The sequence below is a fragment of the Staurois parvus genome, unplaced genomic scaffold, assembly GCF_062004578.1.
Source record: "Staurois parvus isolate SC_StPar_1 unplaced genomic scaffold, SC_StPar_1.0 ptg000122l, whole genome shotgun sequence".
In the NCBI taxonomy this organism is placed as follows: Eukaryota; Metazoa; Chordata; class Amphibia; order Anura; family Ranidae; genus Staurois; species Staurois parvus.
Window position 1 is genome coordinate 13895864 of NW_028317918.1, and position 27805 is coordinate 13923668.

The 27805-nt window shown below is 41.1% G+C and overlaps 1 pseudogene; it reads right to left on the reverse strand.

The window, feature by feature from the left end:
• The window catches only part of LOC149467146 (uncharacterized), a 50927-nt pseudogene extending 24401 nt beyond the window's left edge, over nucleotides 1-26526 (reverse strand).
• Nucleotides 26527-27805: the final 1279 nt, after the last annotated feature.

The window sequence follows — 27805 nt, forward strand, 5'->3', positions numbered from 1 at the left end:
GCAGCGATCATTTATCGCTGGTTCATAAATGGACACCATAGAGGGCAGTTAATGACTGGTTCAGCAGTGAAAGGGTGTCTAAGCAGTTATGGGACTGATTCCCAGGTAGGTGTTGCCTGGCTAAATGGAATCAGTCTGACCAGTCAGATTTACTCCCTATGCAATTAATTAAAAGACTCACCACTGCCACGTCTCATTTTAGCTATTTATCAAGTCCTGCACCAATCCTAAATGGATTTAATTTCAGTGTGCTACAAGACTACTCCAATACCTCCCCTGGGGCTTTTCTGCAGCTACCAATATTTTTGCAACAACAATATTTATCACAACACTAAGTACTTTCAAAATCAGTTTTTATTCTGTTTGCATATAAAAAATTAAAAAAAAAAAAACAGAAAGCTCTGGTCTTGTTTGTATGGCTTCAAAATATTATGGAGCTCATGTTTATACTGTTGCATACAATTCACAATTACACAGTATTGATAGAATCAAAGATGGCATATACATTGCAAGGTTTGTAGTTCACTCCAATACATTCATTATACAGTAGAATATAGATTGTGATGCCATACATTAATCTCCAATATATCATTCCCAACACATTGCAACCATACAGGTCTTCATCAGGGGAAACTGGAGAAATACCTACATATATAGGCAAAGAAATATACAAATGCTAATAATGTAAACTACTTAGTATTATAAAAACAGTGGTTCATACAAAGAACTGTCAGAGAAGGTGTTCAAATAACTTACAATTAGCATAGCAATTCAGGTCTCCACATGGATGGCACAAACCCCCAGAGAGCCCACATGGGTCAGGCGTTACTGGCCGCACCTATCCATAGTGCACCCTAAGAGATTTTAAACAATAAGTAAATGTGGCCCAGAAAATGGTGTCCTGTTAAGATTTCATAACAGTATCAAAAATAGGGACACAAAAAAGATTAGATATTAATTACCTCAATTACCTTATTTGATGTTAGCTCAAGGGGTCTCACAACAGAGAAGGGGACCGTATAAAGGAGAGAGTGTGTCCGTAAGTTATATGTGAGATCTCAGAATTAAAGTTGATATGAAAGATAAAAATAAAAAAAACACCCAAAAACATTTTAGAGTCTTATACCTGTATAGGAGGCCCACAGCTATTATAACAAGAATTTTTGCTTACCATAGGCCACCCTGAAAGCCACACAGCAAGTTGTCTCAAAGGTTTCCAACATAAGAGAAAATTGTGCTGTTCATAAGGCTTTAAATAAGCCCACTAAATTGGTGCAGCTGTGGACAGGACCACTAGTCAGTCCTAAGCCCAGGGGCGGACTGACCATTTGGAAACTCGGGCACTGCCCGAGGGCCCGGGGTCAGTAGGGGGTCCCATGAGATGCCCCTGGTACCCTTTTCATATGCTTTTTTGAGTTTGGGCAAGGACACAGGGGCCCCATGATCCCCTATTGCCCAGGGGCCCCATGAGTTGTCAGTCCGCCCCTGCCTAAGCCCATGTCAATATGGCTCCCTCGGCGTCCTCGTGGATGACGCAGCGCATGAGCGACATAGTTTCAGTGTGGTGAATCCCTATTATTTTCACCCTAAATAAGGGAAATAAGGGAAAACTGCTTTCTCAAACTATAGACATAATACAATTTATTTTTTATTCCAGTAAAATCACTGAACACTCTTTGCAACAATTATCAGTACATATATTCATTAAACAGCACCACTCCAATTATTTAGAAAAGTAAATTACTTCCACCCTTGAAAGTTAATCAAAATATATCAAAGAAAACTTTTCTTTTTACAAAAATCCAATCTCCATACAAAGTGTCTAACATAAAAATTAAAATGTCCCCAATGTTCTAAACAATATCCGTGAAACACTCTTTTTCTTCTTTCAAAAATTATTCTCAATTCCGGAAGTCTGCAGTGCTCTTATACCTCAAAAAAACAAAAACTCTAAATAGTGTTATATCCTTTATACAATAAAAATATACCCCATACTGTGCGCAAAAAAAAAAAAAAAAAAATTGTCAAGAGTATGGATATAGATGCATTCAACTACACATGCACATATATTCCCTACTCTTCAAAATATAAACCAACTTTTAAATGTGAAACACTCCAAAACGTGTGCACTCCAACAAATCAGTGAAACATTCCTCTGTATATCACCACATTAAATTCAACTGTGCTCAAAAGCCACTCCAACTCGTGCAGCAATGAATAATTACCCTCTGGGTATATCAAAAAGGCATATCACAAGACTGGGATAATCTCTCTCTTCAGATTCTGCCCATCTTTTCCTCCAATTTCCTCATAGACAAATCAGTAGTTAGGTAGAGTAGATTCAATACAAAACAAATTTTTTCAGCAACTTACATCAAGGATTGAAAAAAGCAGCTCCTCAAATTAGAGACAGGATATATGGACAAAGCTAGGGAACAGTATTCGCATGTTCCCTCTTCCAAAATGGCCACGATCGCACTTCTGGCTTGACGTCAGTGCGTCCGACGTCACGTGTCCTGGCGCGTTTCGTCACTTCCTTTGACTTTTTCTGAAAAACACTTTGTATGGAGATTGGATTTTTGTAAAAAGAAAAATGATCAGTACATATTCATTCTCAGTTGATTTTGAGGGTAAACAATGTCTTTGTATCCCACCCTAATGCTCCAAAGGGATGTAAATTGTCCATATGCATCAATGCCTTCCAGAGAGAGTAGTGCTGCAGGAATGAAGGGAGGAGAGAGAGAAGAGAGAGAGACAGAGAGACAGAGAGAGTCTGGGGGCAGACATGCAGGAAGAGTGTGTCCAGGCCTGAAAGACAGGAACCTCAACCAGGCTACTGTATAAGGACAACACTCTAGTCTGGGTGGAAACAAACTGAAGGACTAAGAAACCCAGAAAAAAAAATATGCATGCATAACCAAAGGATAAAAGAGTCCAAATTAATTCATCCTTTGTTTTGGAGCTCCTTCCATGTATACACTTTTTTTTCTGGTAACCTTCTGGGGTACCCACTAGAGGGTAGCAATGTCTGTCGTGAGCAGCTTAACCTGATTCATTGGGCTTTTCAAATGTTTTTGCCCTCTCACTACTTTGTATGAACTCATATTCCATATTTTTCATAAAGTCCAGAGACAGATGCCTTTTTTTCATTGGGGTCTAATCAGCCCAGACAGTCAGGAGGCTGTATTGTTGAGAGTTATTGCATTGACTAGGTCACTGTCTGAGGATAGTGGGACAATATCTTGTACAGAGAGAGACAGTGCTCCAAGAGAGTCTGTACGGCCCAAGGTGGGCAACTCAATAGCCAGGGAAATGAAGAGTTATTTTGTTCTTTAGCAGTGTATAAGTATGATGCTGATCAACTGCTGCAAAAGAACTTTAAACAAAAGTTGGCAAAAAAGCCATAAAGTATACGTCAGCTGAGTCCCTGAGGATCCGCACACCCATCTAAGTGGCGTGTTTACCCTTGAGGGATGCACAGGCATTGTGTTACGGACCTGCAAGGATCCAAGGAGCAGGGCCCTCCTAACCCTCTTGTATTGAACTGTATTGTTGCTGTATTGTCTCCCTTTATTTTGTAAAGCGCTGAGAAAACTGTTGGCGCTATATAAATCCTGTATTATAATAATAATAATCTTCACGCACATCCCAAACTGTACATCTGTGTGGGAATGATGCACAGATCAGAATGCAGTGAATTCTATATAGGTGAAGATGGCTCTTTGATTGGCTCTTCCCTATATGAATAAGTTTTAAAGTGTCACTAAACCCACATCATAAAAAGCTATCAATAAATGGTGTATCACATACTGTTCACTCAGTCACTATGAGATTTGTTTTCTGTATTCTGCAAAAAAAATGGTTGATTCTGCTGCTCTCTATCTCATCCTTCTGTTCATGTCCCCAGCTCAGCTAGGGATTTGACAGCTGTAGTGGCATCTCTGCACATGTTCAGTTTTCTATGAGTTTCTATGCTGAGCATTTCCTCCCTATCACATCTGAGCAGCCCATGTGACTATAGAGTCATACATGTGGGATAGCCCACTCCCTCCCTCCTCCTCCTCCATGTCCACTAACCAGCTAAACACAATGGATGTGGGGTATGACATGCACATTAATGGTTGCTTCACCTCCCTATTATTCTAAGACACAAGCTGGAGGGGCGTAACACTGGCGGAAATCCGCCCACAACATGTTATTTCCACAAAATTATAAAGATTTGATTTCAAACAGTACTAGGGTTGTTGGTTCAAATCCGAACCATGGCACCACCTGCCTGAAGTTTGCATGTTTTCCCTCTGCCTGCGTGGGTTTCCTCCGGGTACTCCAGTTTCCTCCAACACTCCAAAGACATGATGGTAGGTTAATTGGATCCTGTCTAAATTGGCCCTAGTATGTGTATGTATGAATGTGAGTTAGAGACCTTAGATTGAACACCCCTTGAGGGTTAGGCACTGATGTACTATATATATATTTGTAAAGTGCTGCGTAAATTGATGATGCTATATAAGTACCTAATTATAATAATATATATTTGTATGACAATTATAAAAAACGTTTATTGATATTATTTATTTACTTTTACTTTGTATCCCAAAGGCTGATTTTTTTTATATTTGTGACTTGTATCAGAGGACTAGAAGCTCCTCCTGCCACTGTTTACCTGCAGACAGGCTGTGAAAGAGCTGAGTCATGTAACAATTGTATATTGATTAGAAAAAAGGTACTTACACTTTTTTTTTTTATAAAACTAATCACATTGCCATTGTCCACATACAGAAATAGAAGGGATAATGTAAATTAAACAGCATGTGTTTAGTATCTCTTTAAGCTCCACACTTAAACTGAGACTAATTTAACATAATTTGAGACTCAACTATAGCTTGTAGTAACAAGAAAAAAAAAAAAAAACAAGAACCAAGCACCTATCTGTTAAATACAAAAAGTAGCTCCAGATGAAATACACTCCTCCTCTCTGGTGATGTCCCCTGCAAGACTTACCCACTCACCAATTTTTTATTGCCTATCCTCTTTAGCATCCGTGTCAATCAACCTATTTTCTAGGGCTTCAAGGGTTTGTTCCCCGCCTTTTGCTCAAAGAGTGGTGCCCCATCACTACTGCTGTCAACATCTTTAAGGATTTGCCAACCACCAGAGAAGGAGGGTGAAATGGAATTGTGATGTTACCAGATCAAAGATATCTGGAAAAAAGATGTGCGAAAAGATAGGAAGGTGATCCAATGGAGAAGGAGTGGAGGGAATTATTGATTGTTGATGAACTTCACAGAGAGAGGAATTTATCAAAACTGGTGGAGCCAACATCTGGAGCAGCTGTGCATGGCAACCAGTCAACTTCTATTTTTCATTTTCAACAGTTAACTGTTGGAGATGGAAACTGATTGGTTGTCATGCACAGCTGATCCAGATACTTTTTTATCCAGTTCTGATAAATTCTCCTAATAGTAGAAATGTACATATTTAAAAAAAATTATATTCCTGTTTTTGCATCACAAAAACATGCAATTGTCTTTATTTAAAGCAGCTTCCATTACAAGTTTTCTTTGGTTTCTGTCAAAAAATAAAATCCAAAAACAAATGCAGTTTTATTTATTTTTATATTTAAAATTGGCATTCTTAGCGAGAAAGAACTACACTGGGTATTGTAAATGTCATGTACAGTGGATAAGTACAGTACATATAATCAGTACATTTTCCATGAGACCGAATGTGACTTTCAAGCTTTTCAGAATGATTCTTTTGCCTTGTTCAGGCAACATCAAAGCCAGTGAATTAGAATTAATGTGAGTGTTCCCTACAGAAGTACTATTAGTAATGCTATGCTTTGGCCAGAATATTTGGGAGCTACATATGCATGCAAATAATTCTGTGACATAACAAAGCAGAAATGATCCCTTTTTCTTCAGAGAGATAATCCGTTACACTAAAATAACAAGGCAACTGAAATATATTTCATGTTAGTAATATTTGTATCAGTGTGTTTGTTTACTGTGTTTCTTTAAACTCTATTGTGTCCATTTTTTTTGCTTTTTTTTGTTTTACAATTTTCCCAATAAGATTTTTGTCTCCAGCGTGGTATTATGATGATAGAAGAGTAAGCCTTCCTTACAGCACAGTTTGCAGCATAAAAAGAATTATCTCTGGAGATTCTGCACATTTGTTCATAATCAAGTAAAAGTCTGACATGAAATCCATGCTTTTACAGAGTCAACTGTAGTTCAATACCATAAATCATAAACTTTTCCAAAAAAAAAATCCTTCCACTATGGCAAACAAACATTTTTAAAAATGAAACAAATAATCAATAAATGTTGATAAAGATGTCAAGAAAGTTGTGACAGTTTTATATACGCTAATTCAAATGCAACGTCCTTATACTGAGGTCACTGGTCATTTTTCATGCTGGTTCAAAAACTAATGATACTTTGGGGTATCAAAAAGAATAGCATTAGCTAACAACACTCCCACTCCCATTTTTTTCAGGAATGTTATGGTTATTAAGTATACAGTACATGTGCTTGAAGCTGAAATCCAAGATATAAAAAAAATAAAAAATATATAAATTCTGAATAATAATAATACAGTAATAATATGTGTTACATGTACCACTAGTTCAGTGTGTATGGTCCATATGCCCTTTGTTTTCAGTCCAGTCCCTGTTATTTTCTGAATGGAATTAGTGGCTGCATTAAAAATCTGTGGGATATCACTGCAGAGTAGAAGCGAAGGGTGGTAGAGTAGAAAAGGATAAATAGACTAAAAGTTGCTTACTTTGTCCCTCAAGAAAATTAAGTTGGCCAAAAAAGCTGTCTATAAACACTCCTCTTTTGAACCTCTTTGGAACTGTAAACCACTACAGGACATAGTAGTAATGCGGAGGTAGGAAGGAGTAACCACTGAAAGCATTGGGGGACTGGGAGGAGGACACTACCAGACAAGTTGGTTTCTCAACAAACTTTAGCATAAAATTTCACTTCAGCTAAGTATGTTGAGAAGAAATCTTCCTCTTAAGTCTGCTTAGAAACTAATACTTTTGAGAATGTTAATCTCATGGTCCCCTACAATTTTCAGTGATTACTTCTACCAAACTTTATGTCACTACTGTGGCCTAGACATGTGCAATTAGTTTTGTCACTAACTGAAATTTAGATGAAATCTTTATTTGGAGATTTGGATGTATCCAGATCTCTGAATCTCAATAGTAAGGAATTTCAATTAATCTGAAATAAATTATAATGAAAACAACAAATTCATTCATACTCATTTGTTTCATTCAGATGACATGATGCAATGGTTTGGCATTATTGCTTGAAGCATCCAAAATAATGTAACATCATAACAATTGATTTGAATTGATCTGGATCCTTTAGATTTGTTTGGATGAGAGTGGTGCTGTAGTCTTTGACTCTTGGATAATCAGCCAATTCTTTTTGCATTAACAATTTTCATTATTGTAAAAAATTCACTATATATGAAATGGAAATGGAAACATATTGCAATAAATATAGTAAGGTATAAATTTGAAATAAGATTGTTTCTACTTATTGTGTTTGAGTTGGATGGAGGTTGATCCATCAGAATCTCTGAATCATAACATAATAAATTAATCTGAGATTAATTTAGTTCCATTCATTACTTTCAGATGCATGCGATTTCAGTCAATATTGTCTAGTCAGCTCATTCCATTTTTCCTTGTGGGTTGGAATAGCAGGGATGACTCAGAGTGGATAAGTAATTTCTCAAAATAATGAATTATAACATTAAAATGAAAATAACCAATCTTTCTAAATAAAATTATTAATATTAATTGATTCAAAACATAGAATATAAGAAACAAATCCGAATATACAAAAAAAAAATCCAAAAATGAATCATTCTAACATAAGGAATATTTTTTTATGTATTCATTTTTATTAACATTTTTCCTTATACAAAGATACATAAGACACTTCACAAACAACAATGAATATGATGAAATGATTTACGACTAAATCTGAAAAAAAACAAATATGTCTATTGTGCACATCATGACTGTGCCCTTGAAGTGAAGTAGAGATCAGGAGGAGGAACCACTGAGAGGAGAGAGGAACCAGGAAATAGACATTCCCAGAGTGTCTACTGTTAAATTCATAATTTTTTTGTACTTAGAGACCAGCACCAAAACTATTTTACAGGCATATCCAGGCTTGACACCCACAATCACTTGACACACAGTGAAAGTCTCCTCCCACACTTTGTCCATTGGCTGCTGTAGTAAAATGATTTTTCTCAATTCACTCGTCTCAACCCTAATGCTTTCCATAGGGCTGGTGACTGCTCAAGAATTTGACACTAAATATAACTATCTTTACTGAGGTTTTTGCATAATACAATAAAGTCCAATACCATAGCTATCGGAAAAAAGTTGTAAACGTCAAAAACATTCAGGCAGTAAAAGTATGTATCAGTACAGCAAAGAAAAATTCTTCATGCAGTTAATCATAGTAAGAAAATTGCTCTACACAGGTCACAAAGCATTTGGCTAGAATTCCACTTTAGCTAGTTCAGTGAGTATTGGACAGGATGCAGAAGCAGGGGAATGTTTCTCTACTGAATTATAATGGGTGGTGCTATATACTGGGAATCTTGTTCCAGAACATGGTGCGCTGCCACTGCCTAATATTACAGTAAGTGTTCTGTTCACATAACTTACTATATTTAATTATTCATTAAAGTGTCAAAATCTATTTTACTGGATGAAATATGTAAATCAGTTGGAACACTGATGCCTTAATTCCCACAGTATTTAGCAAAAGCACAATTCCCAACTTTCTAAGACTTGAAAAGGGAATGTCTTATATATGTACCAGTGTCAAACCCTTGGTTATAGTTCTGATGGACAAATCTGATCAGAACTTCATGCACAAAAATAAAAATGTCATGCTTTATAAGCACGCATAATGGTCATAGGCAGCAAAAAAAAAAAAATGGATACTTCTATAAGTCCAAATCCTTTAACGTGGATGTCCAGCAATTTTTTTCCCCTCTAAATGATACTAAAGCTTTGTGGGTTTTTTTTTTTTAATAAAATAACAAACATATCATACTTACCTGCTGTCTGCGTTAGTTTTGCACACAGCTATCCTGGTCCTCTTCTTTATGAGTCCCCGAAGGCGCTCTGGTTCCTCCCTCTCGACTAGTGCCCCCAATAAAAAGCTGCTTGCCCTGGGGGCACCACTGCATGCTTGGTCCCCAGCCACTGCTCTATGCTCTGCCCCACCCCCTGCTCTCTCCTCATTGGCTCACTGGCTGTGATTAACAGCAGTGGGAGCCAATGGGCTCCTGCTACTGTCTCAGCCAATGAGGAGGGAGAGTCCCCATGTGCCCACATACATACACACATTGCTGGATCCGAGGGGGCTCAGGCAAAGACTGGGAGGCTGGGGGGAGGGGGGGATCACTGCACACACATAAAGGTAAAAAACCTTGAGTCTTTAGAACTACATTTAATATTGGATGGCCTGGGTTTCCTATACAAGAAGTAAGGGGAAAATCTGCAACAGGGACACAGAAACAGAAATCTGACACTGCCAATGCAGCTTGGCATTGGGGAAAGTGAATAGAATTTCTGATGTATCAATAGAGGGAAGGAGGATCTTATTCCCTTATACTTTCCCTCTTGTATTGAACTGTATTGTTGCTGTATTGTCTCCCGTTCCATTGTAAAGCACTGAGCAAACTGTTGGCGCTATATAAATCCTGTATAATAATAATAATAATAATAATATGGACCATTAGATCTCTTTGGTGTCCAGTTCTGGAGACTTCACTTACAAGAAGATATTGATAAAAGAGAGAGAGTTCAGTGATGGGCAACAAAAATGGCAAGAGGTCTGAAGGATAAAACATGTAAAGAGAAACTTCAGGAACTTTGAAATGGGGGACATGACTGAAACCTTTAAATACTTTAAAGGCCAACATCATCTTTTGCACCATCTTGCATTTTACACCCATATTTAGGTGACAATGTACAGAGGCTCCTCTCCCCAGCCACACAGCTGCATCATTCATTCACATTGATCTGTGAATAAATAAACGTCTGTAACCGCGACAAACTTGTAGTTCTCAATTTTTTTTTTTTATTATTATTATTATTATTATACATGATTTATATAGAGCCAACAGTTTGAGCAGCACTTTACAAAATGAAGGTAGACATTACAGTTACAATACAATTTGGTACAAGAGGAAACAGAGGGCCCTGTTCAATGGATTACAAGTGCTGTAATTACTATACTGATAGTCCATTAAAACTTCCTCTAGCTGGAGGAAAATCTGGAACTGATGCAATAATTTGCAGGATCCTGCAAAATAACCTAGCCTTTAAGGGTGTGAATTAGATTCGGGAAGAGCATATTTTCAATAGGAAGCTGAGATCAAGAATGCAGGGATATGACCTTAAACTAGCAAGGTTCAAAGGTAACCTTAAACCTTTAAAATTGTTTTACCAAAAAGATTAGTTGATGCTTGGAGCAAACTTCAAGCAGAAGAGGTGAGTCAGTAAGCAAAAAAGGATTTTAAAGTGTTACTGAACCCACAACAGTAAAATCATTCTGTATATGCTGTAAAGCATGCTTGTTATACTCACTGTGGAACCGAAGGGGTTAATCCTTTGCATTGTGTAAAAAGGCTGTTTGGTCCTGACTTCTCAGATCCTCCCCTTCTTCCAGTGTCCTCCTCTTAACTCCTGATAAGACATATCGTGTGGAGTCACTCTGCACATGCTCAGATTGGCGTGTATTGCGTAATTACATTGGTCAAAGCTGTGTTTTTAATTTTTTTTATTTGTGAAGTGCAACAAAATTTTATACATTTCCCACAACATAGAAAAGATGTGTGCAAAATATGTCTGATATACACTCGCTGGTCTCTTTATTAGGTACATTTGTTCAATTGCTTGGCAACACAAATTGCTAATCAGCCAATCACATGGCAGCAACTCAATGCATTTAGGCATCTAGACGTGGTGAAGACAACTTACTGAAGTTCAAACTGAGCATCAGAATGGGAAAATGGGGGTGGTCTAAGCAGGGGTGGACTGCAACTCATGGGGCCCCTGGGCAATAGGGGATCAAGGGGCCCTGTGTCTTTGTTCAAACTCAAAAAAGCCTATGAAAAAGGTACCAGGGGCATCTCATAGGGCCCCCTACTGACCCCGGGCCCTCGTGCAGTGCCCAAGTTTCCAAATGGTCAGTCTGCCCCTGGGTCTAAGTGACTTTGAACGTGGCATGGTTGTTGGTGCCAAACGGGCTGGTATGAGTATTTCAAAAACTGCTGATCTACTGGGATTTTTACAAACAACCATCACTAGGGTTCACAGAGAATGGCCTGAAAAAGAGAAAATACCCAGTGAGTGGCAGTTGTGTGGGCGAAAATGCCTAGTTGATGTCAGAGGTCAGAGGAGAATGGGCAGACTGGTTCAAGATGATAGAAAGGCAACAGTAACTCAAGTAACCATTTGTTACAACCAATGCAGAATACCATCTCTGAATGCACAACACGTCGAACCTTGAAGAAGATGGGCTACAGCAGCAGGCAACCACACTGGGTGCCACTCCTGTAGCTAAGAACAGGAATCGAAGGCTGCAATTTGCACAGGCTTATGAAAATTGGACAATGAAAGACTGTAAAAACGTTACCTGGTCTTATGAGTCTCGATTTTAGCTGCAACATTCAAATGGTAGGGTCAGAATTTGGTGTAAGCAGGGCTTTTTTTCTCAGAGAATAGGTGCAGGAACATCCTCCCTTTGAGCCTCCATTTATCTCCACTCCTTACCCACCTCCTAGTATCATACCTTGGTTGCACCTCCTACCTACCTCCCAGTATCACCCCTTTTAAATAGTTTGTATGCAATTTGTTAAGGATAACAAGAAAAGCAGTACAATAGCAACAACAGACCCCCCAGCAACAACAGATCCTTCAGCAACAATAGAACCCCCCACAACAATAGACCTCCCCATAATTAATGGACCTCCCTCAACAAAATACCACCCCAGCCAAAATAGATCCACCACAGCTAAAAGATCGACCCCAGCTAAAAAATACCCCCAGCAGCACAACAGATCTCCCAGCAGCTAGAATTAATAGACCCTCCAGTAGCCAGCATCAATAGATCTCTCCCTCAACAGTAGATCCCTCCTAGCAACAATTGACCTCCCAGCAAGAATAGACCTCCCAGAAACAATAAACCCCACACAAAAATAGATTTCCCCTCCAGCAACAATAGATCACCCAGCAGTCAGCATCAATAGACCCTCCAGCACACCCTAGAAACCCTTGCCATTACATACATTCAGTGCGGGAGGCGCCAGAACTGCGATCCAACAAAAGCCCTAAGCATAAGCAACATGAAAGAATTGATCCATCCTGTCTTGTATCAACAGTTTAGGATGATGGTGGTGATGGTCTAATGATGTGGGGGATATTTTCTTGGCACACTTGGGGCCCCTTAGTACCAATTGAGCATCGTTTAAACACCACAGCCTACCTGGGTATTGTTGCTGACCATGTCCATTCCTTTATGACTACAGTGTACCCATCTTCTGATGGCTACTTCAAGCAGGATAATACACCAGGTCACAAAGCTCAAATAATCTCAAACTGGTTTCTTGAACATGACAATGAGTTCACTGTACTCCAATGGCCTCCACTATTACCAGATCTCAATCCAACAGAACAACTTTGGGATGTGGTAGAACAGGAGATTCGTATCATGGATGTGCAGCCAACAAATCTGCAGCAACTGAGTGATGCTATCATGTTAATATGGACTGGAATGTTTCCAACACCTTGTTGAATCTATGCCACAAAGAATTAAGGCAGTTCTGAAGGCAAAAGGGGGTCCAACCCGGTACTAGCAAGGTGTACCTAATAAAGTGCCCAGTGAGTGTATTTGTAACACCTTGCTGCAATGGCAGTTGCAGAATGTTAAAACATACACAAGATGGCAGTGTTCGGCAACTCAGTGGCACTCGCACTATAACAAGGAGACCAGCCTCATGGATTTTGTAGGCTAAACTGCAGGGCTTTGTTAAAAGGCTGCTAACTGGGGGATTACATTTCCCAAAGGAGCAGGCATGTGGGCGGAGCGATATAAATGTGGAAGCCCGGGAACAGGGGCAAGAAGTGAGAGGGAGAGAGCCGAAGAGAAGGAGTGGAGAGAGGGAGCTGTGCTGGATGCCAGACTACTGGACCAGTTTGTCAATGGAGAGGAGCAAGGAGGGATCGCTGACCACTAGCATTGCCAACCTGTAGAGAGGGACATCCTGCTGGTGATTCCAAGCACTGTGAATGAACTGGGTGCGACAGAGTGGGGAGTGGTGGACCGCTGAAAGTCTCCACCTGCTGTAGAAAGGAGAGAGACCACAAAGATCTGCTGGGGGCCACTGATCGGGTGAGAAAATTAATTACACCATCCAGAGCAGGGAATACTGACATCTCTATCTAATCCACCAGTTCCTGCACACAGTGGAGGACACAGACACTAGTGAGCACATGTTGCTTGCTAGACCTCCCAGCCTATATCTATACATATCCTTCCAAGCCTAACTTAACCCTCAAAACTGAGCGCAGTGCCTGTCCAGTGCTGGACAATTTATAGCATAATTTTATTATCTATCAGTCCACCAGAAAATCCTCATTGTTAAAGGCCATTGCAAACCTGGAGAGGAGTTGTCCCCCTTTGTTTAACAATTACTCCTGCCAATCAGCGATAGACTTTATTTTCTTTCGAGCTGCACTGTGCTTAAAGTACCTAAAGGAACACCAACAAGTTATAGTGCCATTTAAAGGGACATCACTCAAATTCAAATGTTGCTTGAATCTGTTAAAAGACTGCCACTTCATTATCATTAACTCTAGAGGTCCAAACTTCCATAGTGCACCAACTGGGCCCCAACAAACATGCAGAAGTTGATTTTTTTGTGCATTTCAAGGGACATTGTGTTTTTTCTTCCAATGAAAGAGAGAGCTGTAGTTCATCTCAGATTTAAACTTCGCCCTCAGGTTCTGAGGGTCCGAAGTGAGCTAGCTACCCTGTTGATAGGTTCCATTGCTCCCTTTGCCGGACCCAGAAAGAACACTTCAGACTTGAGGCGTTGGAATAAATTCTGAGTAGCAGGCCCACTGGTATTGTTGAAACTTTGTTTTACGTGCTATTTTCTTGTTTAGAGTGGTTAAGAGTGATAACTTCCTGGTCATACAGTACTCTGGTCAGAAGAGTACAGTGGTGTCAGTAGGGGTTGGGCTTTCGCAGGGGGTTCAGAGAGAGAGACAGGGAACCCAAAATAATAACTCAGCAACCCTTAAGGGGGTAATGCTACATATACAGTATATATATATATATATATATATACACTGCTCAAAAAAATGTAAGCAACACTTTGAGAACACATCAGATCTCAATGGGAAAAAATATGCTGGATATCTATGATGTGAACTGGGTAATGTGTTAGGAACATAAGGATGCCCCATCTTTTAATGGAAATGAAAATTATCAATCTACTGAGCACTGAATTCAAAGACACCCCAAAAATCAAAGTGAAAAAATGATGCAGCAGGCTTGTCTATTTTGTTGAAATTTCATTGCAGCAACTCAAAATGGTACTCAGTAGTTTGTATGGCCCCCATGTGCTTGTATGCATGCCTGACAACATCGGGGCATGCTCCAAATGAGATGATGGATGGTGTCCTGGGGTATTTCCTCCCAGATCTGGACCAAGGCATCACTGAGCTCATGGACAGTCTGAGGTGCAACTGGCGGCGGCGGATAGACCGAAACATGATATCTTAGAAGAGGTGTTCTATTGGATTTAGGTCAAGCGAGCAGGGGGAGGGGCATTCAATGGTATCAATTCCTTCATCCTACAGGAACTGCCTGCATACTCTCGCCACATGAGGCTGGACATTGTCGTGCACCAGGAGGAACCCAGGTCCCACTACACAAGCATATGGTCTGACAATGGGTCCAAGGATTTCATCCCGATACCTAATGGCAGTCAGGGTGCCATTGTCTAGCACATGTGACCCTTTCACGCCTGTCACATGTGCTCAGGGTGAACCTGCTCTCATCTGTGAAAAGCACAGGCTGCCAGTGGCGGACCTGCCAACTCTGGTGTTCAATAGCAAATGCAAATTGAGCTCTATGGTACCGGGTCAGTGAGCACAGGGCCCACTAGTGGACGTCAGGCCCTCAGGCCACCCTCATGAAGTCTGTTCCTAATTTTTTGGTCAGAGACTTTCACACCAGTGGCCTGCTAGAGGTCATTTTGTAGGGCTCTGTCAGTGCTCATGCTGTTCCTCCTTGCACAAAGGAGCAGATACCGGTGCTGCTGATGGGTTAAGGACCTAGCTCTCCTAGAGTAACTTCCTGTCTCCTGGAATCTCCTCCATGCTCTTGAGACTGTTGGGAGACACAGTAAACCTTCAGGCAATGGAACGTATTGATGTACAATCCTGGAGGTGGTGGACTGCCTGTGTAACCTCTGTAGGGTCCAGATATCGCCTCATGCTACCAGTATTGACACTTACCCTAGCCAAATGCAAAACTAGTGAAAAACAGTCAGAAAAGATGAGTAGGGAAAAAAATGTCAGTGGCCTCCACCTGTAAAACCATTCCTGTTTTATGGTCGTCTCATTGATACCCATCTAGTGCACCTGTTGTTAACACCAAAGCAGCTGAAAGTGATTAACAACCCTCTCTGCTACTTAACTAACCAGATCAATTTCCCAGAAGGTTAATTGACCTGATGTTATACTCTGATTAAAGTGTTCCCTTACATTTTTGGGCAATATATATATATATATATATATATATATATATAAAACTTTATAACCACTGATGGGTTAAGTGAATAACATTGATTCATACAATGACAGCTGAAAGTGGGATATATTAGGCAGCAAGTGAACATGTTGTCCCTGAAGTTGATGTGTTGAAAGCAGAAAAATTGGCATTGCAGTTTGTTGTGTAGGGGGCTACATAGCCACAAACCAGTCAGGGTGCCCATGGTGACCCGTGTCCATAGCCAAAAAGCACCTATAATGGCCATGTGAGCATTAGAAATGGACCCTAGGTGTGTGATCAGTTTACTAGGGGATGAGAGGACACCAAGATGCACTATGGGAAGAAAGCAAGCTAGAGGAGGCAGCATAATGCTTTGGGCAATGTTCTGCTGGGAAACCTTGGGTCCCGCCATTCATGTGGTTGTTACTTCGGCATGTACCACTTACCTAAACATTGTGGCTGACCAAGTACAACCTTTCATGAAATTGGTATTCCCCAATGGCAGTGGCCTCTTTCAGTAGGATAAAATGTCATGCCACACTGCACAAATATATTAAATATTTTAGAATGCTTTGAAGAACAAAACAACAAGTCTGAGGTGTTGACTTGGCCTCCAAATTCTCCAGATCACAACCATTAGGCATCTGTGGGATGTGCTGGAAAAACATATCAATTCCATGGAGGCCCCACTGTGCATCTTACAGGATTTAATATATCTGCTACAGAAGCCTTGGTGCCAGATACCATAGCATACCTTCAGAGGTCTAGTGGCATCCATGTCTCCATGGGTCAGGACTGTTTTGGTGGCAAAAATGGCTTCTTTTGAATCAGTTGAAGTGAACTTGTGTTTAACTTAACATGTTTGTTTTGCAATAGCTACTAAGGAATAAATACTAAAGCTATTTATGGAAATGATAGGTCATATAAGCTATTTGATGACAAGAAAAAGAGAAAAATTTCAACACAAAGTTCAGTCTGGGTTTATTTGAGCTCCCGTCAGCTTTTTGTCTTAAATTTGTGTAAAAGGTTTGCTACCATCTATCTGCAGGATTACTGCATGGACAAAAGAGCTTAAGATGCTTTTACTATATTTCAGTATATGAGATCACTGTTTTCATTCCAATATGTGCGCTCACAGTGAAAAAATGCAACTTCAAGGGTTCATCCAACCCTTCCAACATGGTTACACAATAACAGCTGGTTTTCTATTTCTATAATACAAAGGTAAATGACACTACGGCCCTTCACTATATTTCCAGATTTTTAAAGCCTAATTCTGGGAAAATTAAAATCCTCCCATACATTAGAGCTGCACTGCAAGAGATAACTGCTTGTTTCAGACTAGGTGATGGGGAAATCACTTTTCTTACGCGATCCTCTCCTCCCTTGGCAGACAGCACTCCCCTATGCTCAAGAAATGAACTGTTCTTTTGCACCATCAAGTGCAATACAGAGCTATGGGCTCTGCATTGGTCTTGATGATGTCAGAGGACCTTAGACTACCAGTAAACATGGAGGAGCCTATTGGACTGAAGGAAGTAAGTGTTTTACTCAGTCTAAACAAACAGTTAACCCTGATAGCAAAAGCTCAGCTCCACTGAATGGGAGCACTATTAGGTTTTCTGGAGATCAGCTTTAAGAAATACTAAAGAACTGCTCCGGTTACATTACAAAACCATGTATTTGGATCCACTAATCCTGAAATGTTATGTGCTGCTTATATCAGGTTAAGGGAATCTTAAAGTATATGTAAAACCTCACCCTGCAAAACAACCAATTCAGTTTAAAATAGAAATGAAAGTCAAAAGATTTATGTATTCATGTGTAGCACCCTCTAGTGTGCTACTAGAATAGTGTAGTGTATTATAGGCAAAGTCATTGTGTAGGACTCCTGATAGTTGTGTGAGTCACGTGATTAAGGTTGGGTTGTTGCAGGTCAGCTGGATGACTCAACAAGGTGTGGCTCTATCGCCTCCTCCTGACTCTGGAGGACCATATTATCTTCCAGAAGTCAGTAAGCAAAAAGGGGTGGAGGCCTTATCTGCATATTCATCAGGGTCCAGCCAATCCCAGGTTTGGATTTCCTGGTAGAGTGGTAGACTACCCATTAATATGGGAGAGTCAGGCTGACAGAGGAGTCGGGTGGAAGATGAAGTGCTGTAGAGAATGTGAGTGCCTAGGAGGAGTCCCCTAGGTCTGGGGGGGCTGGCCTCCCGGCTGGGCTCGGGCTGGATCAGAAGGATACATTCAGCGGTAAGGAGTGAATGGGATTGAGAACAGCAGGAAGCAAAGAGGACATTAAACATTCTGTGGGATCTACAAGGGCAAATACTGCCACACGACATGTAGCAAGCCTTCTAAGGACAGCGCTGGGCTCAGTCCTTTATTCTTGTCCCGGGAGATCTTCTGAGAAGCCAGGAGGGCTGGTAATGCTTGCAGACTGTGAAGCTGGGAGCAGCTCTAGGAGGGGAGAGAGAAGACATCTCTGCATGCAGCTACAAAAAGTTAAGTTGATTTTTGAGGGGCTGTTAGGTCCTCGCCCATAAAGGGCAGCTTCTACTGATCTGCTATGACTGATGGCTGGCTTTCAGGAAAAGAACAGTCCAGAATCTGCCTTTGTACATAAAGAGGAAGACTCCCCCCTTTCATTGATTCAAGCCAAACTCAGCATCCTATAATCCCTATTTCCCTATCCAAGCTGAATTCCCCTAATAAAATAACAAAACTAATCCCATTGGACTGGTCACTGCCTTTGGATGCAAGCCTGTGTGAAAAATGCCTGTTGACTGGCTGTGCAACGAGAGGCTCAGGGGTACTCACTACAAAGCCATCGCCCTCACGAAGGTGGTGCTACATATATAAAAAACATTATAAACAACTTTTTTCCTCTTTTTTTTTATAAGTGATCACCTAATCTCTGAAACAGCAGTACACTGAACTTCCCAGTGAATGGCTATAGGGGGCGGCATATCAGCACCAGTCTGTTCACTGGAGGAGAGCACATTGAGTTCCCAGTATAGCTAAAGAACTGACCACGCTGTGCTCTCATGCCTTGTGTGGTCTGTTTGAAAGCAGAAGGTCTGGCAGGAACATCACAGATTTCACACAAAGGAATCAGTACAAGGAGAACGGGATACTTTTTCATACAAGTACATGGTACAGCAGGCACATATCAAGCATATGAAATGTTGGGCTTACATATTCTTGAACGATTCTTACATTACATCATCTATAGAAAAGCCCTGTGGGGGAATGAATGGAGCATTGTTACCCTTAGCTTTTTTTAAAAACACACACACACACATATATATATATATATATATATATATATTTTTTTTTTTTAACAATATCACAATAGCTCTAAAGGTCATGGAAATAGGAAACAATTAAAAAGAAAGGGAATATATTTCTTTGATCCCAGGGAAAGATATGTTCCTAGTCATGCAATTTACAGTAAAATGATCCCTTGCAAGGACATTTTACACATTTGTTTTTCAATATATTCACATATTTAGAGTTTGGGCTACCTAACCCAATTTAATCTTCAGGGGGTAATCTGTAGTATTGGCCTTCAAAGTCCAATAAAGGTCAGTTCGAGATCAGGCTGCACCTTTTTTCTTCTATAAAAGTCAATATGAATACTTGGGTAATGTATATCAAAAAACCTTGTGCACAAGTCCCAACATTATGAACATGTGTTATGGTGTTGGATGCTGTAAGCCCAGGATTGCCTGAATAATAACATAACATAGTAGCATTAGGCACGCGGGGGTATCAACTATATATTTCACTTTGTTGATCAGAGCACCGATGTTTACTTCAAAGCCCAGCTCAATTTAATAATAAAAATGAATAAAAAAAATGCCCAGCATTTATTCAAGAAAAAAAGCAGCTTGTGTTGCAGTACTCACCTCCTGGTGCTATAAATACCTACCCCCCCCCCCCCCCCACACCCTTATCAATACTTTTTTTTCAGGGAAGAATGGCACCTCATGTTACTCAACCCACTTTTTATGAGCTCAAAGCCCCAAAGGTTCACCACCACCTGGAAGAACATCATCAAGCAGCCTTGAGTCCTCAAGACAACTGCATCAAGCCACCATGCTAGAGGAAGAAGAGGAGGAAAAGGAGATCAAGTAACCAGTTCCATGACAAAAGGGTGCGTATGCAAAACTTTTAAAAAAATAAAATTGTGGGGTTGCTACTGGGGGCACAAGATAGGGGACAAATACAATCTGGAGCTGGGTTTTAAATGTAGCATTTTCTACAAACCTAATTTTACATATTAGGCCACTAGATACATCACCCATGAACAGACCTAACACAAGCTTTAAAAGGTAAACTAAAATATAAACCAGTCCATATTTTAAACATATCATGTACACAGTTGACATGTTACTAAACCAAGGACCCTGCTTTCACTATATCTGGTCTCCCACAGTAACACAACATGGAAATGCAATTGTTTTAGTAAATACTTTTTCTCATCAGTAGTATATAGCAGTCTTGTGACCAGGGGCGCAATGACCGTTTGGAAACTCGGGCGCGGGGTCAGTAGGGGGACCCATGAGATGCCCTTGGTACCTTTTTCATAGGATTTTTTGAGTTTGGGCAAGGACACAGGGGCCCCATGATCCCCTATTGCCGGGGGCCCCATGAGTTGTCAGTCCGCCCCTGCTTGTGACTGACTTCTATCAGTGTCTGGCTGAGCACTGGTAAAAGCTTGTAGGAAGAGCTTTCATTCTCATATGACTGTTCTATAAGGCTACATGACCCCTCACCCTCTACCAGGGATGATTGGCGGAGCACGCGCTCCCTACCCGGAAATGCAAATCAGGTATATATACATGCTTTTGTGCAGCCCTGCCACCCTGTAGCAGTTGTGAATGAACCCAGAAGCAGTGTGTATTAAATCACTTCTGGGTTCAGTGTTGTCACTCCTCGACTACCATAGCCAGGGCAGCAACTAAATACAGTAAGCACGGCGCGCCTAATTAGCTGCTATGGAGGGCAGGGGAAAGAATGGGGGCCTAATAGACTCCTGACATATCCATAAAGAGAACTTGCCACCTCCACATGCTATCACATAGGGGACTTGTGATAGTAGTAACACTTAAAAATTAAATATAAATGCACACAATTCAATGCAACAATAATTTAAAATTTTAAATCAGACACCAAATGAATAAATCTGTACAAGTGAATAAAAACCTGTAAACATGTAACACAATATGGGTTACAATAAAAATGGGATCATAGAAAAATATAAATAAGTAAACACCAGTCTTTTATGCCTATAAAATCCACATTCTTCTTCACATGGCATGTGCTATCTTAATAATAATTTTTGTGTCTTTAGTGTGCATGCTTGCCCTGCATGCTACAAAAAATATAAGTGTTCCACCACCTCTCAATAAAGCCGCTTACCTCTATATCTGAGCTACACTAAGGCAAGGTCAGCATATGCTTTTCTCAATAACTTAGGTCAGTAAAACTGCAGAAATCCTCCAGATCAATATATAGCAGGTCTGCAATTCTCTATGAAGCTTAATTCAGACTCAAGCACATTCATCAGAAAAGAGAAAATACATTTTTCATGGTGTAGTAATTCTGGCACAAATGCTTTTATTAAGGAAAGGAAAGGAGCTACTCACAAATAAAGTGAACCAAAACCTCCAGTGCACAACATAATATAGCCTTTTTAAAATAATATCACATTGCCCCCTTAAGAATGGAAATCAGTAGATCCGATATGTAAAATGGTCTACTTCCAGCTTCTGGGCGTGATGACGTCATGTGGCTCAAGCCCCGATGTGTTTCGTCATGTGATTGGTGCCTTCCTCATAGGTTAATAAAAAATTAAGTAAATAAATAAAAATAATTAGAAAAATAAGACCACTCCTGTCACCCTGCACATACATGCAAAGAAATATTGCACATTAGGGCACACATGTGTATGTAAACAGCAATTGTACCACATATGTGAGGTATCACCACAAACCCCAGAGTGAGAGAAATAATTCTAGTCACTGGTCACACCGCTGCGATTTAAAATTGCGTGATTTGTGTGCAATTTCAGCTTGATTTCTGGTGCGATTTCTGAAGACTGAAATTCTTGCAATTTGCAGTGCAATTTCCATTATATTCTATGTATGTGAAATCTCAACAAACTGTAGAAAAAGTAATGCAAGAACTACTTTAGAAATCACGCTGCAGCAAATTGCAAATGTTAAAACATTGACATTCACATGCATTAGATGCAATTTCAGGTGCAATTTCAATTCCCAAATCGCACCTGAAATTGTACAGGTATGACTGGGCACTTAGAGCCATAATTTATGGTTAACTCTAAACTGTTACTCTTTAACCATTTCAATACCGTGCAATTTTACAGCTTCCTGCCCAGACCCATTTTCAGCTTTTAGTGCTGTCGCACTTTGAATGACAATTGCACGGTCATGCAACATTGTACCCATATGAAATTTTTATCATTTTTTTCCCACAAATAGAGCTTTCTTTTGGTGGTAATTAGCCACCCCTGAGTTCTTTATTTTTTGCACTATAAACGAAAAAAGACCGAAAATTTAGAAAAAAAATAAGATTTTCTTTGTTTTTATTATAAAATTTTGCAAATAAGTAATTTTTCTTCATAAATTTAGGCAAAAATTTATACTGCTACATACCTTTGGTAAAAAAAAAACAAATCGGTGTATATTATTTAGTCTGTGTGAAAGTTATAAAGTCTACAAGCTATGGCACCAATCATTGCAAATTGATCACACATGAAGCACTGATGGCCTATTTCATTTCTTGAGGCCCTAACATGCTAGGAAAGTACAAATAGCCCCCAAAAGACCCCTTTTTGGAAAATAGACAGTCCAAAGTATTTAGTAAAAGACATGGTGAGTTATTTGAAGTTGTAATTTTTTCCCACATTTCTTTGGAAAATGAATAAATTATTTATTTTTATTTTTTTTCACGCATAATTGCCAAAATAACAAGTTATTTCTCACACCTGGCATAGACATACTTGCAATTGCACCCCAAAATGCATTCTGCTACTCCTTCTGAGTATGGCGATACCACATGTGTGAGACTTTTCCGCAGCTTGGCCACATACAGAGACCCAACATCCAAGTAGCACCTCCATGCATTCTAGGAGCATAAAAGGGGCATAAATTACACATCTAATTTCCTGACTCCCTATCACAGTTTTGAAGGCCCTGGAGCACCAGGACAGTGGAAATACCCACAAAATGACCCCATTTTGGAAAGCAAACATCCCAAGGTATATTCTATCAGGCATAATGAGTCTTTTGAACGGGTTATTTTTTTCCAAATGTTTTTAGAAAATGTGGAAAGAAAAATGAAAACTTTTTTTTTTCACACAAAGTTGTCAATTTCTAAGATATTTCTAACACACAGCATGTACATACCAAGAATTATGCCCCAAAATGCATTCTGCTACTCCTTCTGAGTATGGCGATACCACATGTGTGAGACTTTTCCGCAGCTTGGCCACATACAGAGACCCAACATCCAAGTAGCACCTCCATGCATTCTAGGAGCATAAAAGGGGCATAAATTACACATCTAATTTCCTGACTCCCTATCACAGTTTTTAAGGCCCTGGAGCACCAGGATGGTAGAAACACCCACAAAATGACCCCATTTTGGAAAGCAAACATCCCAAGGTATGTATCAGGCATAATGAGTTTTTTGAACATGTTATTTTTTTCCACAAGTTTTTAGAAAATGTGGAAAAAAAATGAAAAAGTATTTTTTTTTTTTACACAAAGTTGTCAATTTATAGGATATTTCTTCTATACTCGAAAATACATTTTACTACTCCTCCTGAACATGACAATACCACAATCTGAAACTTTTTCACAGCTAAAGAAAGGATAAGCAAAAGATTACCTATGGTTTTAGGAGAGCATTGGACCAGGAAGCAGGCAACAGCAACAGGATTCGACCAGGCAGCAGGCAGGAATATAGTGGATAAACAAGCCAGGGTCAGAACAGGCAGCAGGCTGAGATCCAGGTAGAAGGAAGAAACATGGTCCATAAAAAGTCCTAGGTCAGTCCAGGCAGCAGGCAGAGATATGGTCAGCACAGCCAAAATATTGGTCCTAGACAACAGGCAGGAACATGGTCCATAAAAAGTCCTAGGTCTGTACAGGCAGCAAGCAGAGATATGATTAACTTGTGTTGGTTTGTATTGGTCCGTGTAAAGTATTGGTCCAGGCAGCATGCAGGAACATGGCCCAAAAGTTTTGTGTCAGTACAGGTAGCAAGAGGAGATATGGTCAGCACAGCCAAAGTATTGGTCCAGATAGCAGACAGGAACATCAGGCTTAGGCCCTTGATCAGGTAGGACTGGGGCACAGGGGTAGAGGCTTCGTCCCACCCAATCTCTTCGAAGCCTCCGGACAACAGACCCTATTCCGGGACTAACAAAACCCGGAGAAAACCAAAAACTGGTTTTTATCTATTCTGAAGCCCCTCACATATGCGAGACCCCTGTGTTATCTTGAATCCCACTACTGCAGTAGCAGGGCAAAAGATCAATCCAAGCAGCAGGCAAAAAACATTGTCGATTTAACAGGCCAAGGTCAGTCCAGGAAAAAGGCATAAACATGGTTGATAATCCAGACGGCAGGCAGAAGCATAGTCGATAAACAAGCCATGGTCAGTTTTGATGAAAAGCAGAAATGTGGTGTAGAAGCAATTCAGACGGCAAGCAGAGGCATTGTCGGTAAACAGGCTAGGGTCAGTTAAGGTATAAGGCAGAGGCATGATAAATCATGGCAGTAGGCAAAAGATCAGCACAGATAACAAAAATGGGGAAGTTGTAGGCTGTTGAAAATATGGGGAACTAATATCTTATTATAGTGTGATAACGTTTGAAGCAGTCTTCGAAGCATAGGCCTGGTTGGGAGGGACATTGGGGACAATGAACACTAGTGTCTTTCCTAATTCCCCTTCTGCTGCATACCTTACATGTTTTTCGACGTCTTCTTCCTGTTTCTGATGGTGGAATTCTCTCAGGGAAATGGCGTTCATGCAGTCTGCTGACACAATCGGAGCGAATGGTTTGTGGTGGAGATCCTTGCTGATAGATTAGGGCAGTGATGACATCTTCAGTGTATTTGAAGAGGTGGCTAGGTCTTTCAGTTGATTTTTGATAGATTATATATGAATTATAAATTGCCATGTGGAAAATGTATATTGCAGCTTTTTTGTACCAGTAGAGGGTCTTCCTTGTTGGTAAGTATGGCTGCAGCATGCGATCGTTTAAATCCACCCCCCCCCATGAATTGATTATAATTGAAGATGCACTCTGGCTTTTGGACTTCCCCTCGTCTTCTATGAATGTCCACCATGATGTCATTATGGATTGTGGACAGGACATAAACATCTCTCCTATCCCTCCATTTCACGGCCAGCACTTCCTCGTTCCTAACACTTGCAGATTCCCCTCTTTGTAGAGTCGTTCTAATTAAACTTTGTGGGAAGCCCTTCCTGTTTGGTTGGACAGTACCGCAGGCCATTGTTTTTTCAAGGTACAGGTGGCGGAAAAGGGGCAGGCTTGTATAATAATTGTCAAGATAGATGTGATACCCCTTTTGGAGGAGTGGAAAGGCCAGGTCCCAGACAATTTTGCCACTTATGCTAATGTAGGTTGGGCACCCAGGGGGCTGAAGGTGGGAGTCTTTGCCTTCATACATGCGAAAGGCATGCACATAACCCGTGGCACTTTCACACAGCTTGTTGAGCTTAAGTCCATACCTGGCCCTCTTACTGGGCATGTATTGCTTGATTCCCAGCCGGCCAGTAAAGTGGATAAGAGATTCGTCCACACAGATGTTTTGGTCAGTGACATAAACTTCAGAAAATATTCTAGAAAAAAAAATAATTAGGGGGCGAACTTTGTACAGTTTGTCAAAGCCTGGCTGATCTCGGGGAGGGCACTGGGAATTATCACTGAAATGCAGGAAACGCATTATCATATCATAACGTGACCTGGACATTACGAATGAAAATACGGGAATGTGATGGATGGGGTGGGTGGACCAATATGAATGTAGTACATTTTTTTTTGTAAGCCCCATGTTGACCGTAAGGCCCAAAAACAATCTAAGCTCTTCTAGTGTTAGCGGTCTCCACTCGAATGGACGGGCATAACACGGTTGGCTGCAATAAATTGTTGGGCAAATAGGTTTTTTTGATCGACAATTGACTGAAGGAAACTATCAGGGTAAAATAAATTAAAAAAATCAATTGGGGAAAAATTTTCTGTGTTGATCTGCACTCCTGGTTGTGCGGTGAAAGGGTGGATTGTAGCTGATCCTGTGTTGGAAGGCAGCCACAAAGGGTTTGCAAGAGAGTTTGGGAGGCAAGTTTGGGACCTGACTCTTGGGGTCTGGTGTGATATCCCAGTGCTGGTACTGGGCCTGTCATCCTGGGGTCTAGCTCTGTTGGTATTTTCTGACTGACCATTTGTGTGTAATGGCACTTGTATGTTGGCGCTGCTCATTGTTGCCTGCTCTTCAGAGCGTCTTACTCTTTTTGTAGGGACTACTTCCTCTTCCGATTCGGTCACCGATCCACTGCTTTCTCTTGGCTCGTAATCAAAATCGGAATCGGACGGTGAGAGCTCCCCGCTGCTCTCGTCCGTCATGCTCAGGATTTGGAAAGCCTCCTCACTAGAATAATATTTTTTGGACATGTTGGCAGTATGTCAGGCAACTGTAATGGGTAATGGGTAACTACTGATGGGCTGCAGTGATGGCGGCTTTTATGGGTACTCTGATGACAGGCACACTGACAGGCTGCACAGTTGTATGCACTGACAGGTACGCGGTGATGGGCTGCTGACAGGTACGTGGTGATGGGCTGCGGACAGGTACACTGTGATGGACTGATGACAGGTACACTGTGATGGACTGATGATAGGTACACTGTGATGGGCTGCTGACAGGTACACTATGATGGGCTGATGACAGGTACACGGTGATGGGCTGGTGATGCGCTGACAGGTACACTGACAGGTACACTGTGATGGGCTGCTGACAGCTACACGGTGATGGGCTGCTGACAGGTACACGGTGATGGACTGCTGACAGGTACACGGTGATGGACTGATTACAGGGACACTGTGATGGGCTGATGACAGGTACACGGTGATGGGCTGGTGATGCGCTGACAGGTACACTGTGATGGGCTGGTAATGTGCTGACAGGTACACTCTGATGGGCTGACAGGTACACTCTGATGGGCTGACAGGTACACCGTGATGGGCTGGTGATGCGCTGACAGGTACACTCTGATGGGCTGACAGGTACACTCTGATGGGCTGACAGGTACACCGTGATGGGCTGGTGATGCGCTGACAGGTACACTCTGATGGGCTGACAGGTACACCGTGATGGGCTGGTGATGCGCTGACAGGTACACTCTGATGGGCTGACAGGTACACCGTGATGGGCTGGTGATGCGCTGACAGGTACACCCTGATGGGCTCACAGGTACACCCTGATGGGCTGACAGGTACACCCTGATGGGCTGACAGGTACACCGTGATGGGCTGACAGGTACACTGTGATGGGCTGACAGGTGGGCTGACAGGTACACTGTGATGGGCTGACAGGTACACTGACAGGTACACTCTGGCAATCTATAATGTGCTGCACTGTACTGAGCTGTAACTCACGGTTCCCCTTCTTTTCCTCACACAGGATCCGTGTGTGAGGAGAAGAAGTGGTGACAACAAGTGACAGCTCTTTGTTTATACTTCTGATCGGCTGTGATAGGACACAGCCGATCGCAGGGTAAACAGCCAATTGTATTGGCTGTTACCCTAATCAGGGAAAGTGCTGTGTCCATGGGACACAGCTGGCAAGATACCGGCTCGCTGCGCTGCCGGAGGCGCGCCAGGGGGGCGTGCTTTGGGGGCGTGT